The following is a 13,424-nucleotide window of genomic DNA, read 5'->3' on the forward strand; positions in this document are numbered from 1 at the left end:
CCCCATGGACCAGAGCACGCCAAGCACTCCTGTCTTCCACTGCCTCCCGCAGTTTGGTCAAACTCATGATGATGCTGGTAGCTTCGAGAACACTGTCCAACCATCTTGTCCTCTGTCGTCCCCTTCTCCTTGTGCTCTCAATCTTTCCCAACATCAGGGTCTTTTCCAGGGAGTCTTCTCTTCTCAATCTGTATCTTAGCAGTCTTCTTTTACTGTTGTTAGCCACTCTGAGCCTGGCTTCGGCTGGGGAGGGCGGGATATAAATAAAATTTTATTATTATTATTCTGAGGAGTTCAAAGCAGAAAACATGAGGCTATCACATTCTCCCACATTCTGCCCAACTCAGTAAAACTGAGAGTTAGTGATGGGCCCAAGTCTATGCTATGAGCTACCTATTGGAGGAGTTGAAAACTCATGCCTGTAACCCAAATCTAATGGTCTGTCTGCTGTGCCACATTAGTTCTGTTCTACAGCTGAAATTTCTCCCATTGTGGAGAGGCCCTGATGGGAAAACCTTGTCCTGTCATTTTTGTGAGTATCATCCCAGCTACTGAAAGGCAAAAGAGCTCAGCGAGGGAAGACATGGCAATTCACCCAGGAGTGGGTGAGGGGAACCTGGGGCCTTGAAGGTGTTTATTACCTTATTTCCAAAAACCTCTGCACTGTCAACATCAAGGACAGAAATCATGGCAGCATAAAGTTAACAACAAAAGAACGTTAATATAGGCCAACCAAGTACAGTTGTTGGACTACAACTCCCAGCATCCCAGACCCACTGGTAATGCTGGCTATGGTGGCAGACCACCATCTGACCACCATCTGGCAGACTACAAGTTCAATAGACTTGCAATAGCAGCAGTGACAGGAGGAAAAAATTTCCGATAGGGATGTAGCTTCCGGGTCATGTGGCCAGCATGACTAAGCCGCTTCTGGCGAACCAGAGCAGCGCACGGAAACGCTGTTTACCTTCCCACCAGAGTGGTACCTATTTATCTACTTGAACTTTGACATGCTTTCAAACTGCTAGGTTGGCAGGAGCAGGGACCGAGCAATGGGAGCTCACCCCGTCGCAGGGATTCGAACTGCCGACCTTCTGATCGGCAAGTCCTAGGCTCTGTGGTTTAACCCACAGCGCCACCCGCATCCCGCAGCAATGAAAGTAGCAGAGCTTATTTGTTTTCCCCTAAGCCTTTTGCTTGCTTGCTTGCTTGCTTGCTTGCTACGTTGGCAGCCTGGCCACTATTTTACTCCCCCACAGTGCATTAGACTAACATCTTTCCAAGGCATTGAAGGCAGAAAATGGCAGGGTGCCACAAAAATTGGTAGAGGATGTTTGGAGAAAATTCTGCAGCATTCCATTTTCTAGGAAGGTGAGAAAAATGAAAAGGAAATCTTAGAAATTTTCTCTGAGGTATTTCAGGTCAGTTCTGCCAGATACAGTGCAGATGTCCTGTATGAAGGCCAGCAGACCTTTCCACACACAAGAACCATCTTCCTTTTCTTTTCTTTCTTTTTAAAGACTAGCAGTTGCTACAGCCTCTTTCAAGTATTTATTTATAGCCAGTATGAGAGATAGAAACCTGCCTTTAAAAAAATGAGCGATGAGATTATACCCAACCCCACTGAATTTTGCATAAGATCTTAAATTCCACACTGCCTAGTACGACTGCTGCCATGCAGCTTCCTAAACTCCCTGTTTAAGCATTATATTCTTGTCGTGATTTATTTTCCCCCTGGAGTGCTGAAGTGAACACAGTCCACTAAAATTAATTCCAAGGGAAAAGAAACTGGTTCAAATCTCCTGAGAGATCAGGCTGCTGTTTCCCTGAGGGAAAGCCTCCTCACTACTTGAGAAATGTGCCTCTTACTTGATACATTTTTCATTCACTGCATATTAGCAAATTAAAAAAGACAGCAGATTTATATTTCTTGCAAGAGGTGATTGTATAACAGAAGTCAGCTAGTTTGTTTCCCTGTTTATTTCAACATGGTTAATTGGCTAATAAAGATGCAATAATCTGAATGGCAACACGTTCCAAAATATGGAAACGTGTCTTTCTTTTCTGCCAAGCCCGTTTCGTTAATCGCCAACACATTACGGTAATAAAAAGCTCATCCACTAAGCACAAAGCTGTAATGCAAGACATTACAACGGCCCTAAATTTCGGCAAGCCGTCAGCACCAATGCCAGGCTTTAATTATGATTTGCGAAGGGGAGTTGCTGAACAACCATACGTGTCACCTTTATTGCCCTTGGGCCTAAAGAGTATTCCATTCTGAAAAATGTCAGCATAGCTTGGCTTCCTGACCATCCAACAGGCAAATGAAGGAGTGCCCGTATTCCTTATTTATTGATTTTGTTTTGCCCCTCCCCCCCAAAAAATCTATGTGGCCACTGGTGTACTCAAGGCAATTTGCATATATCTTCTGAAATACTTCAAACAGCATAATAAAATAACTGCATATGAAACAAATATGACAGCTATATGGGTGGAGGTAGCGTGCTCTTGGGAGGTGCTGTGATGGCCATTGATTTCGTGAGCACTCACTTTGCATGTAGAAGATGACAGATCAAACTCTTGACATCTCTGATTAGAAGGTTTTCAGGTGCCATAATTGGGACATGAGGCTCCTGCAAATGATCTGCATTATCAAGCATTATCAAGCCTCCCAGAGTGGCTGGGGAAACTCAGCCCAGATGGGCGGGATATAAATTATTATTATTATTATCATTATTATTAATCTTAGCTTACTTGCACAAAGCTTTCACGGAGGTTAGACCATGTCTGATCTTTACTGAGTGTTCATTCTGATTTGTTTGTGGAGAGGTAACAGGCCTTCCTGATAATTCATTCAAATGCATTTCCTCATCACTTTCCTAACAGCAATTTATTTATTTACTAGATTTGTTCCAGCAGAGCGCTTTAATTGCACAAACCCACATTTCTGCTATATGCTCTTGACTACCTCCCTCAAAATACTGACTTTCTGGAAGCAGCCACAAATGGACCAAAGCTCTATCATAGTACAAGGCAAACTCTGCTCATACGCACTATTAAATGTATTGCACTGTTGCATCCTAGTTTTGAGATACGTTTCTATGAGGTTGTTGTTGTTGCTGTTTTTACTGGTTTGTTGATTTGTAATAATAATAATAGTAATAATAATAATAATTTATTTATATGTTGGCCATTTGACCGGGTTGCCCCTGGGTTGTAACCTGCTTTGGGTCTACAGCTTTAAGAGAAAGGCAGCCATAAAACATAATAAAAGAGATTATTATTAATGTATTCCTACCGGGGAGGTAACGTTATCAGACCCAACTCTGTACCTCTCTCTCATGATGAATGTTTGAGCTACAAGCAATTGAAGGCATGCAAACGCAGCTGAAATTTCATGTTCATTTTAAAGCATTTATATCTCTGGAACCCACCACCCCATCCTTTTCGGTTAATGAGTATTATCACATAACAAGTGATGGCTTTCCTGGTTTAAATATCACTACTACTCTCTCCAATGACTGCAGAAGTCACTCCTCCACTGGCCTGGCCTGGATACAGTGGTACCTCAGGTTAAGTACTTAATTCGTTCCGGAGGTCCGTTCTTAACCTGAAACTGTTCTTAACCTGAAGCACCACTTTAGCTAATGGGGCCTCCTGCTGCTGCCGCCGTGCCGCCGGAGCACAATTTCTGTTCTCATCCTGAAGCAAAGTTCTTAACCTGAAGCACTATTTCTGGGTTAGCAGAGTCTGTAATCTGAAGCGTATGTAACCTGAATCGTACGTAACCTGAGGTACCACTGTACTGCTTCATTCTGCTCTGTGTCTAGACTCAGATGAAATCCCATAATTGTGTAATGAATGGTGTATCTGAAGAAGTGTGCATGCACACGAAAGCGCATACCAATAACAAACTTAGTTGGTCTCTAAGGTGCTGCTGGAAGGAATTATTATTATTATTTTGTTTGAACTGTGGCAGACCAACACGGCTACGTACCCGTAGCTAGAAAAAAACGTAAGTTAGCTATCGCCACAAACTGAGGATCCAGGTTCTGTGATCCAAGAGAAGTAGAAGACTGCTAACCCCCTACAGGAAAGAAGAAATTATGTATGAGGGATGGGTGGAAAGATGGTAATGTCCCAAGATTGTGTGTGTGGTAGATTATCTGTTTTACATGCAGAAGGTCTCAGGTTCAACCCTCAGCCTCTCTAGGGAGGGAGAGTTGGGAGAGACCCCTGCCTGAAACCAGGCTAGCTGGTCCAAGGCTAGCTGGTCCATATAAACCAGCCTTTTCTGTTCCTATGCCCCTGTTTTTATTTTCTCAGGCAAACAGTCTTTCCTGGACCCAAGGGAACAACAGAGAGAAACCACATGTCTCCATCTAGCAGCCAGCAAGATAAGGAGATTTTATGAGGACTCCAGAGGACAAACCATTTGCCTGAGAAAACCACCAGTAAACCAAGGAAGGGCGAATGTAGATGCTGTTCCCCAGAGCAGGAAAAATACCTATTTGAGTTCAAAGCAAGAACAGTCTAGATTGGCCACATTGTGTTTGGACTAGGGATAGAGGAGAAAATTGATCCAGTTCACATTTAATGCTGAATCTTATCAGATTTGCACTTTCCAAAGCACAACCATCATTTGAATTTCTCACTTATCTGAATTTTGTGACGCAGGTCTCCAATGCGTGTTTTTTATTTTATTTTGAATGCATATATTGGGGACAAGCGCACCGAGTTAGGCCCAACATTGGGGGGGGGGTGTTGCACGTGCATGACATCACACATGTGCTGTCCCTCCCCCAGTTTGGCCAGGCCTATCAGGACACACGGGTGTCCCTTTGAGGATTGCCAGAGTGCTTTCCTGGAAGGCTTTCTGGTGATCACAGCAGGGGGTGCGGAAGATGAAAATTGCCCTTGGTGCCTCCCGCTCTCACCCGGCAGGCCAGTGCTCACCTGGGGGCAGCGGAGGTTGGCAGCCCCCTCAATATTGGGGAGGCTCAGCCCCCTGCCTAAAAATATTGAGGAGGCTGAAGCCCCTTCTACCCCCTATAGTTAGTGCCCCTGTACTGGGATAAGGTGAAAATGTTTCTCTATAACAGGGGTCAGCAAACTTACTGCCCCTTGGGCCGGTATCTCCAGCACCGATTGTGCGGCGGGCAGGAGGGTGGGGGAACACATGCCCATATGCATGTGCACACGCTACTTCTGGCGCACTTTCAGGTCAGAGGAGCACCGGAAATAGCTTATGCGCATGTGCACGGGCCTCCTCTGACCCAGATGTGCACTGGAAATAACATACATGCACCAATAATGCACATGGACTCAAGCTATTTCTAGTGCTCCTCCAACCTGGAAGTGGGCAGTGCAGCGCCGGTAAGAGTGGGCGGCGGGGGTCACCGCGTGCTGGATAAACGAGTCCCACGGGCCTTATTTTGGGTACCCCTACTCTATAACCATGCCCTTGGCTGATTAAACAATCTATAGCCTTTTGAATGTGTTTGTGGGAGGGGGGCTATTAGAATTGTAGATTTGGAAGGGACCACTGGGGTCATCTAAGGGATGCAGGTGGCGCTGTGGGTTAAACCACAGAGCCTCGGACTTGCCGATCAGAAGGTCGGCAGTTCGAATCCCCGCGACGGGGTGAGCTCCCGTTGCTCGGTCCTTCTCCTGCCAACCCAGTACAGTGGTACCTCAGGTTACATACGCTTCAGGTTACATACGCTTCAGGTTACAGACTCCGCTAACCCAGAAATAGTGCTTCAGGTTAAGAACTTTGCTTCAGGTTGAGAACAGAAATTGTGTTCCGGTGGTGCAGCAGCAGCAGGAGGCCCCATTAACTAAAGTGGTGCTTCAGGTTAAGAACAGTTTCAGGTTAAGAATGGACCTCCGGAACGAATTAAGTACTTAACCTGAGGTACCACTGTAGTTCGAAAGCACGTCAAAGTATAAGTAGATAAATGGGTACCGCTCTGGCGGGAAGGTAAACGGCGTTTCCGTGCACTGCTCTGGTTCGCCAGAAGCGGCTTAGTCAGCTGGCCACATGACCCGGAAGCTGTACGCCAGCTCCCTCGGCCAATAAAGCGAGATGAGCGCCACAACCCCAGAGTTGGCCATGACTGGACCTAATGGTCAGGGGTCCCTTTACCTTTACAGAGGTCATCTAGTTCAACCCCCTGCAATGCGGGAATATTTTGCCCAGCGTGGGGCTCGAACCCCCGACCCTGAGATTAAGAGTCTCAGTGCAAGCAAGAAGCACTATCAGGAGGACACATTCCAGCCTGGCAAGAACATTTAAGTAGAGCGCCAGCCAAGGCTGGTAACAGGTTTGGACTAGGTAGAGTTGGTGTGGCTGAGCAGGAGCAGGGCCTGGACCACTTTCATCCTCCAACCCTGATGTTCGCCATCCCTGCCTTTCTGCCGTACTTCTAACATATGGGAGGGTAAGGGCAAACAGTGTTGTTTCAATAGATGATATTATGGACTGAAGATTTTCATTGTGGTAGAAATCTTTTTTTAAGAAGGCTGGTTTTAGATGGTTTCCCAGGGGTAGCCAGTGTGATTACCTGCAGATGTTGTTCAACTCCAACTCCCATCAGCCCCAACCGCCATACCAATGATAGGGGATCATGGGAGTTGTAGTCTAGCAACTATTGGAGGGCAGTAGGTTCTCCACCCGCAGTGTAAAACATAAAAAGTATGTTATGTTGTCTCACTCCAAAAATGCTGAAAGATACTGTCCAGTGTATTCACACATATATAACAGGATCAGGGGTAGGGGTAGGGCCTGTGAGGGAATGCCAGTGAAATTCCCAAGAAAAAAGAAAATTAGCAGATCTATTTGAGTCACACAGGTTCCTGCCAGGTACCACAGAGAGATCGTTACAGGTAAAAAATAAGCAAGTAACAAGGCTGCAAATACAGTGGTACCTCGGGTTACATACGCTTCAGGTTACATACACTTCAGGTTACACACTCTGCTAACCCAGAAATAGTATTTCAGGTTAAGAACTTTGCTTCAGGATGAGAACAGAAATCGTGCTTCAGCGGAACGGCGGCAGGAGGCCCCATTAGCTAAAGTGGTGCTTCAGGTTAAGAACAGTTTCAGGCTAAGAACGGACCTCCGGAACGAATTAAGTACTTAACCTGAGGTACCACTGTATTCGAAAAGTGGACAAAGAGGAGGGGAAGGGGAAGAACACCGCAGCTATGAATTGTTTTATAGGTTTTGTCTCAGAAGCATTTTTAGCATTTGAGGTTCTGGCATTTTGAAATTAACCACAGTGACAATTTCACATCGTAATTCATGCGGGCTGAAGCATTTATGCTTCTCCTTCCACAGAACTTTCCGGACCCGACAGATATAGCTAAACCAATGCGATGTAAAAGGCATCTCAGCATTTTCCACTGGCTGCGGAATTGCCTGGATTTAATCCGTTAATTACTTTTTACATATGGGAGGGGAGTAGATACAAGCCCTCTGCTCATAAATTTCATTCTCGTAGCCTTTGAACAGCAACTTGTTTTATTATTTCATCGTTACTGTTTTGAATTCACAGCTACTATTGGTGCCTTGTGTTGGAGGCATTTTGTATGGAGACATGTTGTTGTAGCAGTCTCCAAAAATGAGAGACAGTCAGACTGCATTCCTTAAACTAATCTGGAATTGACTTTTTAATTTGACATGGCCATTATGCATCAAATAGCTTTGGTCATAACAAGACCATACATTGAATACACATGGCTTACCTTGAAGAATCCTGGGAACTGTGGCTTACCCTTCAGAGAACTACAATTCCCAGCAGTCTTCAGTTCTCAGGATTCTTTTGGGGGCACAGTATACAAGATGATGCTCTTTTTCATGGTTCCAATTTTGGTTCATGTGCATTTGAAAAGAGCGGTTAATCCCATTATCTTATCACCTATTGGACATAGCTGTGTGGCAAGCATATGGAGTCCTACCTTGGATTTTGAACAGCTTAGTTCTCGAACGTTTTGGCTCCCAGACGTCGCAAACCCGGAAGTGACTGTTCTGGTTTGCAAACTATTTTTAGAAGCTAAACGTCCAACGGGCTTCTGATTGGCTGCAGCCAATCAGAAGCCACGCTTTGGTTTCCGAACGTTTTGGAAGTCAAACAGACTTCTGGAATGACTTCCGGATTTCAGCTTTCAAGGTTCAACTGTATTGGCCTTTTACCACCTCAACTATAATGGCTTCTATAGAAGAATCCTGGGAACTGTTGCTTTTAGAGAAGGTGTAGAGAATTCTTCAGGTCCGCCACAAACTCCAGTTCTCTGGCAGTGGACATTAATCTTAAGCCCATTAAAGTCTTCGATGTAAATATGTCCTTGGTGTGTCCTTTAATGTTTAAAGCATTAAAAGCCCCTGCTGGATCAGGCCAAAGGCCCGTTTCATCCAGGATCCTGTTGTCACAGTCGCCCACCAGATGAGTACAACAGCCTTTTCCCCACTTGTGATTTCCAGCAGCAAGTATTCAGAGGCGCAACAACAACAACAATTTATTTATACCCTGTCCATCTGGCTGGGTTGCCCAAGCCGCTCTGGGCAGCTTCCAACACACATAAAAATACAGTGGTACCTCAGGTTAAGTACTGAATTCGTTCCGGAGGTCCGTTCTTAACCTGAATCTGTTCTTAACCTGAAGCACCACTTTAGCTAATGGGGCCTCCTGCTGCCGCCGCGCCACCGGAGCACGATTTCTGTTCTCACCCTGAAGCAAAGTTCTTAACCTGAGGTAATATTTCTGAGTTGTCGGCGTCTGTAACCTGAAGCATATGTAACCTGAAGCATATGTAACCGAGGTACCACTGTAATAATAAAACACCAGACATTAACATTAACAATCAGATCCTATGTGAAAAGTCACAATAACTTTAAAATAAACAACTTATATCAAATCTTATTCTTATTTATTGAATTTATATACCACCCTATACCCGCAGGTCTCAGAGCAGTCTACTGATAAATAAAGCAATATTTAAAACTCCATTGGAATCCAATAGTCAAGAGTAAAATTAAAGATCGGCAAATAATAAACAGTTTACACTTAACAATTACAATAAAGAATTGCTAATCTATAATCAATTTTTAAAAAGCAAATCTCAATGCACGAAATACCACAAAACATACAAAACAATGTAAAAGGATCAAATTGAGAAACAAAGACACACAACTTATAGAATTGTTTTTTAAAAAAACTATTCCTAAGCTCCTCTCTTTTCAGCTGCTTCTGCTGTTGTCAAAATCATGGTCTGTGAAAGGCTCAGCCATTGGAAGCAGAACGTAACCATCATGGCTACCAGCTTGTTGTGCCTTCTGCGAGAGACGATATCCAAATATACCTTTCAGCTTTAAAATTTCATTGCACAGCTGGCCCCATTGGCAGCAGCCTGCACACCCCACCGTTCCCCTGAGACACCTGAGCTAGCCTCCTTTGAGTACCCCTGGGCTATCCTGCCATCCTCAGGTGGACAGTATACTATCATCAGTGTTACTGCCTGGTTGGATTCTGCACATAGAATTGTAGGGTTGGAAGGGACTTCAGGGGTCATCCATGGAGTCCATCCCCCTGTGTGGCGTTTGTACAGAGCCCCCAGTCGTCTCACAGACTATATATTGACCTGTACACCACTAATCCGCTGCCACCAACCAGGTCCTCCCCGGTAAATCACTTAGTCTCAGTCAGGTTCTTAAGTTAACAAAGAAGAGTGTAGTTTATTGCAAACACAAATAAACTTTAAGTGCATTGAAAACGTTGTTACTCTTTACCTTCTTAGTCTTATTTTTTCCTGTCTCTAACTCTTCTGCCTCCCCTCACATAAGAACCAACTGCACTAACTGTCTCTCTGTTTCCAACTGTCTGCCAACTGCCTTTCCCAACCAACCAACTAAAACCAACCAATCCAAACCTTGGGCTAAGCCCTTTTATAAACAGGTAGGCTCCGCCTCTGGCTTTTCTATTGGTCTACCTATTAACTCTTTCTCTTCCCCCTGTACAGACATTTTCAAACGATCGGCCAAACGCCACACCCTGCAATGTAGGAATCTGCCCACAGCCATCCCTGGGTGGGCTTGAACCACCAACCTTCTCTGGTTAGCAGCCAGGCGCACTGACCCTTATTGCGCCCCAACAACCAGTAGTTGGGAGGAGTGCGCCATCTTGTCCTTTGCGTCAGGCAGAAAAATGCCACAAGCCCCCACAGTTGTTTTTTTATTCTGTGGTCTCTCCTCCCCACCCCTGGACCAAACGTTCAATGGATTTGGAGGGAGGAAAGCAGGGTGGATTTGATTTAAATCACTAGTCAGTAAGACTTGATTTCAATCATATTTTTTTTTACAGAAAGACTAATTCTTGCTGGTATAATCTTAATATTTACAACCAGATGAAGGTTTCATTTTTGGAATAATAAATTTTCAGAGTAGTTTTTACAGTTCGGCTATATCAAAAATTACTGATTTGGTTATACTATTAGAAATACATAGACAGATAATTATGAAATTATTGTGAGGTTTAATAAGTTAACTGTTTATATTTGGACAACTTTTCTGCTGTACTTTATTGGAAGGAGAAGAATAATCATTTCCTAAATAACAATTAAAACAATTTATTTAACCAAAACAATAACATTATAGCATATTTATCCATGTTTGTTATCTGATGTGGTTAAACAGTTTTTTAAAAAAACAACTTAGACTGAGTTTTAGTGCACATGAAAAACTTAAATCTTTATTTCCTGATGAATCGCCTTTGGAATACAATGTAACTTAAATAGAAAACTATATTTAGAAAGATTTTTCCTCCAAAAGCATTTTATTTTAAAAACCCAATTTAAATAAAAAAAATTGATATAAATTAAAAAATCTGATTTAAACAGAAAAAATCAATTATATATATATATATATATATATATATATATATATATTTGCTTTCGTAGATTTTCACGGGTACAGGAATGCAGGTTTTGGTGTCCTCGGGTGTCTTCCCGTGTAAAAGTTGGGGTGTCTAGGCGACGTTTCGACGAGGTCTCACTCGTCATCTTCAGGCTGGTGCTTTCGGCTTCTTGTTACTGGAACAGAGCGGGATCTCAATGTTTGAGTTCCTATAAATACTGTAGAGGGGGTGTGGTGTCTAGCCTCCAATGTTCTGGGCAGAGAGGAAGTTCCCAGGCTAGTGTGCCTTTTCTTCTTTTGTTCCTTAATTACTTGAGAGATACCTTGAGTGATTTCTTGAGTGATATCCTGAGTACCACTTAGGTGGGTCATTAGGTGTGGATTAGTTGCTAAAGTCTTTGTGTCTTGACCTCTTGAACTTTGTGAAGAGTTTTCCTGAGAAGATGGCTGTATTGCACTTAGTTGTGCTTTGGCTTGGCTTCGTGTATAGGGGCGAGCTGTGGTTTTGTGGCTTGTGTCAGCCAGATCTGTGTAGGGATTGCAGGGGGGTGCAGCATCCGGAGGTGCCATCATGGATTGGCTACTGGATGGTGTCAGTAATTCATCTGTGGAGAGGGTCTGGGTTTGGGTCTGGTGTGGTTGATTGGTGTTGGCGTTCTGTGTGCCTCTGGATCTGGTGTCAGTTTTTGTGGGGAGGGCTAATTTCCAGATGTCTGGCAAGCGGGATGTGTCGTCACGCTTGTTCATGTTGTGAGGGTGTTTCTCTATCTCGATGGCTTCCATGATTATTCTCTTGTGGTGATGTTCCGTGTTAAAGAGCAATTTGGAATCTGCAAAATTAATTTCGTGTCCTGTTTCTTTCATGTGTTGGAAAAGAGAGGAAGTTTTTTCTTCTTTTTTGACGGCATTCTTGTGTTCTGCGATACGTGCATTTATTCGTCTGTTTGTTTGTCCAATGTACGTGGCTGGGCAGACTTTGCAGGGTATTTCATAGATCCCTTGGTTTTCCAACTGGATTTTATCCTTGGGGTTTCTGAGGATATTGGCTATTTTTTGGTTGGTGCAAAAGGCTGTTTTGATATTGTGTTTATGGAGGATTTTGCTAATTTTATCTGTAGTGCCCTTGATATAAGGAAGGAGGGCCATGCCATTGTTTTCTTCTGTGTCTTGGTTTTTGGGGGGTGTTTCCTTTTGGATTAGCTTCGTAATCCTGTTTTGCTGGTATCCATTGGCAATTAACACATTTGAGAGATTCTGTAACTCAGTTGTCAAGTGGTCTTTGTCAGCCAGGCGCTTGGTTCTGGAGATGAGAGTCTTGGCTACGGAGTTTATTTGTGCAGGGTGGTGGTGTGATTGTGCATGTAAGTAGCGGTTGGTGTGTGTTTTTTTCTGGTAGATAGTGTGTCCTAGGGAGCCATCAGGTTTTTTGTAGATTAGGACGTCAAGGAAGGGAAGTTGGTTGTTGGCTTCTATTTCCATAGTGAATTGTATTTTGGGGTGTAAGTTGTTGAGATGTGTGAGGAAGCTATCCAGTTTTTCCTTCCCGTGTGGCCAAATTACAAAGGTGTCGTCAACATATCTGAGCCAAAGTTTGGGTTTGTGTTCTGACTTGTCTAAAGCATTGGTTTCAAAGTGTTCCATGTACAGGTTTGCGATGACCGGTGAGAGGGGTGATCCCATAGGTGCTCCTTCTATCTGTTTGTATCTTTGTCCATTGTGGATGAAGTACGTGTTGGTTAGGCAGTGGTTGGTCAGGTCCAAGATGTATTCGGGGGGATTGTATTTGTTTTGAATAGCTGTCAAGGCTTCATTAATGGGCACTTGTGTGAAGAGAGATACAACATCGAAGCTCACAAGTAGGTCATTAGGATGTAGGTTTTGCTTCTTTATTGTTTCTATGAACTGGAAGGAGTTTGGTACGTGTGAAGACCACTTGACAACTGAGTTACAGAATCTCTCAAATGTGTTAATTGCCAATGGATACCAGCAAAACAGGATTACGAAGCTAATCCAAAAGGAAACACCCCCCAAAAACCAAGACACAGAAGAAAACAATGGCATGGCCCTCCTTCCTTATATCAAGGGCACTACAGATAAAATTAGCAAAATCCTCCATAAACACAATATCAAAACAGCCTTTTGCACCAACCAAAAAATAGCCAATATCCTCAGAAACCCCAAGGATAAAATCCAGTTGGAAAACCAAGGGATCTATGAAATACCCTGCAAAGTCTGCCCAGCCACGTACATTGGACAAACAAACAGACGAATAAATGCACGTATCGCAGAACACAAGAATGCCGTCAAAAAAGAAGAAAAAACTTCCTCTCTTTTCCAACACATGAAAGAAACAGGACACGAAATTAATTTTGCAGATTCCAAATTGCTCTTTAACACGGAACATCACCACAAGAGAATAATCATGGAAGCCATCGAGATAGAGAAACACCCTCACAACATGAACAAGCGTGACGACACATCCCGCTTGCCAGACATCTGGAAATTAGCCCTC

At 43.7% G+C, this 13,424-nt stretch overlaps 1 protein-coding gene across 15 annotated transcripts in view; it reads left to right on the top strand.

Annotated features, from left to right (window-relative positions):
- Nucleotides 1-13,424, top strand: part of LOC310842037 (uncharacterized protein) — a 292,099-nt gene that overhangs the window by 136,775 nt on the left and 141,900 nt on the right. Inside the window, exon 1 of one of the 15 annotated variants that reach the window (XR_014562789.1) lies at nucleotides 9,885-9,956. The exons of the other annotated variants lie outside the window; for them this stretch is intronic. The gene's annotated coding sequence lies outside the window, so the exon portion shown is untranslated. Of the gene's footprint in view, nucleotides 1-9,884; nucleotides 9,957-13,424 lie in introns of those variants that run through there. 15 annotated transcript variants of the gene reach the window in all.

The sequence above is a fragment of the Podarcis gaigeae genome (genome assembly GCF_964106915.1).
Source record: "Podarcis gaigeae genome assembly, chromosome: 3".
Lineage (NCBI taxonomy): Eukaryota > Metazoa > Chordata > Lepidosauria > Squamata > Lacertidae > Podarcis > Podarcis gaigeae.